This window comes from Leiobunum rupestre, chromosome 1, assembly GCF_980474605.1.
Source record: "Leiobunum rupestre chromosome 1, qqLeiRupe1.1.hap1, whole genome shotgun sequence".
Classification (NCBI taxonomy): domain Eukaryota; kingdom Metazoa; phylum Arthropoda; class Arachnida; order Opiliones; family Sclerosomatidae; genus Leiobunum; species Leiobunum rupestre.
This window is the reverse complement of record NC_143384.1, coordinates 90,198,286-90,201,577: the sequence shown is the minus strand read 5'-3', so window position 1 is coordinate 90,201,577 and position 3,292 is coordinate 90,198,286. Positions and strand designations below refer to the sequence as shown.

The 3,292-nt window shown below is 36.8% G+C and overlaps 1 long non-coding RNA gene across 1 annotated transcript; it reads left to right on the top strand.

The window, feature by feature from the left end:
* Positions 1-534: 534 nt before the first annotated feature.
* LOC149968852 (uncharacterized) lies at positions 535-1,505 on the top strand. The gene is made up of 2 exons (XR_016480649.1): positions 535-677; positions 1,296-1,505. It is a non-coding gene; the product is annotated as an uncharacterized LOC149968852 (long non-coding RNA).
* The last annotated feature ends 1,787 nt before the right edge of the window (positions 1,506-3,292 follow it).

The following is a 3,292-nucleotide window of genomic DNA, read 5'->3' as shown; positions in this document are numbered from 1 at the left end:
TTTGAGTGATGAATAAAATAAATTTGGCCAAAAAACTGCTTCTGGGTCTGTAATGTAAAAATCGTAAGTTTTTATTGTTCCATAAACAGGAAGAAAATCGCCCTATGAAAAGGCACAGTCAAAGCCAACAAGGAGCAGATAAACCCCACTATAGAGTCGGTGTTGTGTATATTTATTAGTTTAAGTTATGAAATGAGCATTAGGATAGGGAATACCATGTAGCTAGATTATAGGCTAATCTTATTATTATGGTAGACTTAGTAACTTCATGACCAAAGAATTTTTATATAAAGTTTTAAGTAAAATAAGCATGCTTCACATGAGTTGCCAGAGATTACATTTCATTTGTGAGTTAATATTCCACTATGTCAAAATTATATGAATTTTAACTCATTTTACTATGATTTGTTGTTTGTAAGGAAATATTTTTCTTGCTTAAAGTTCACACTTTTCCATATAAATTATAACTATATTTTAATACACAAAGCTCAAAGTATTAATGTAATAAATTTGAAATAAATTGACTCTTATGGATAGGACGTACTTATATTGTTTCCTCAATCTAAGGACTCTCATTCAAAGGGCAGCTGCGCTTTGGGTGTGCTGAAAAATGCTAAATCTCAAGTGGTTTTGTTTTGTATTGATGCTTTCTTTGGTGATATTCAGTGTTCGAGCAGGTATATTATTGAAATAATTTTTATATCTTCTGAATAAGTGTGAATTTTAAGGCTTGCATCAGTGTTTTTCTACGTTCCAAAATTAAATCTTTGTGAAATTATTTAAAAAATGTATAATACTGTCTGTTACAGATAAGTATACTGCTAATGTTGATATTTCGGAAAAGTATTTTGCACGTACTTAATTGCTGCTTTTTGAAAATACATTTCAGAAGAAAAACAAAGTGAAGGATAAATGTTTCATGTTGATTTTCTAAACCTTTTAAATCAAGAAAATGTTTACAATTTATATTATGATATAGTTTTGAGCCATTTGTGTATGCTTCTGTGGTTTGGAGGAAATTCGTGTCAAATAGAACCACAGAAGATACATGTTTAATTTTTATTATCTAGATGGATATTTATCTCATAAGGAATAGATTTTCCCCTAAAAAATATCGGTTGAATTATGTCCGAGCAGTCAGAGCTTATCCTCTGAAATATAAATTATTAATAATTTGAAATTCATTTTAGTAATTGGAATAAACAATGCACTACTATAAAACTTGGGAATTAAACACTAATGCCTGACTCTTTAATAATAACGTTACATTTCATTTTCTGCTTTTAATTTTTAAGAGCTTGAAGACTGCAATGATATTGAGAGACTATTGTGCCGAGAGCATTGTGATTCTTTCTTCAATTTTTTTGGAATGGAAGTAATAAACGTTTTCGAGTTCAGTTGTGAGAGTATAGGCAACTATTACTTTGATTGCAAATGTAGATATGATGAATTGTTTTAAAAACATAGTAGTAACTATGAACTATGTAATAAAATATTTCCTGGAACTGTATTGTTTAAAAATTATTCAGCCTTGTATAAATGATCACTTTCCCTGACTTTGAGCTTTTATGCCCCAGCTTATCAATTAATCATTAAAGGGAATATAACTTGCAAAGCAATCTTTACAGAAGACCCCTTCAATTTTTCAAACTTCCCTGTAGTGTGACGCCAAACATTTTTGAATCCAAAGGCAAAAGCGGCCAGAGCTGCAAATGTTGGTGTTACACACCAAATACCTGAGGTTATATTCCCTTTAACACATTTTTTCTCAAGATAAACAAGAAGTTAATTATCAACTTTATATGCTTGCTCAACTTGTTAAAATGGGATAACGAAATAGTACAGGTAAAGCCTACGGATGAATTCATAGGCTCTTTGGTGGGAAAGCTAATGGAAGCATAGTGGAAGGTGGCCTTTCCCATCAAAACAAGAAAGCCACGTTACTTTATTATATCGCCTATTTGCTCGCTGATAATTTCGGTTCATGCATTTCTGATATTATAAGGAGGGCTTCGTACGTCGGTCATTCGTACGTCCGAGCTTTCTGGAATGTTTGCTTAGTCTGCCATGAAGCAGACGAAGAGAAAGACAGCGCGGGACTGAGAGAGAAGCTGCTGCCTTTCGCTTTGTTAGTGGCTCAACTATAGCCTTTGTGCTTTTGCGTAGTCAGTAAGGGTACCAAAGGCGGTGTGGCGAACCGGGCGAAGACAAAGGCGGCACGGGACAGAGATAAACCGGGACTGCCTTTCGCTTTGTTACTGGTGGTGGTTCGACTAGCCTATAGGCTTCCTATTTTTCTAGCTAGAGAGATAGCGAGGCGCCAGCGATGCCTCCCACGCTTCCGCGGAATAGAGGGAAACCGTACTGAGATGGTTCGACTATAAACAGCGCGGGGCCGAGGGGAATCGGGGCTCGTGGACGAGCGTATTTGTTTCTGTTCGTCATGAGGGGGGAGCAAATCAGCCATTGGATACAGGGGGTTTACAGGGGTACAGGGGGGTTTGCGACGAGAGAGAAAGGCGAGTTTTTTGTTGTTTTTTGCGGGGGGGAAAGGGTACCCCGGAAATTCTGGCATGGGGAAAAGGGGGAGGGGTGCCTTACTGGGGGGTTTGGAAGAGAGAGAAAGACAACGTTTTGAGTAATTTTTGTGGGGAAAAGGGTACCACGGTAATTATCGCATGGGAAAAATGGAAGGGGTGCCTTACTAGGGGGTTTGGGACGAGAGAGAAAGGCGAGTTTTTAAGTTATTTCAAGAGAGAAGGCGAGTTTTTAAGTTATTTTTGTGAGGGAAAAAGGGTAACCCGGTAATTCTGGCATTGGGAAAAGGGCGAAGGGTGCCTTACTGGGAGGTTGGAAAAATTGTATTTGCCGCCCGTAGGGCGTGCCTTCAGTTAGTATCGATTTAAAACTATTTAACATTCACGAACTAATAGAAAACAAAGACGTCAAATTAAAGTACGTACCAACTGAATCGAACCTAGCTGATCAGTTGACAAAAAACTGGCCGAGCCTACGAATGAATAACCATTTACAATGCTTGGGGATCGTTGATCAAGGAGGGGTGTTAGGCATTAATAATAACAATGTTTAAATTTCGCGGATTTGTTATAGAGTGCCATCTATTATGTTATATTATATTATATTGATTGTAGAAACTGCGGGGTTGACAGTTTCCCTTCATTTTGTGTGTGAATAAAGCTTCACGTTTATTTCTTTTCAGTTAGTTTTTAGTTTAAATGCTTTGCGACAGTACATAATAACAGTTATTTTGACCCAGAAGAACGAAGTAAAG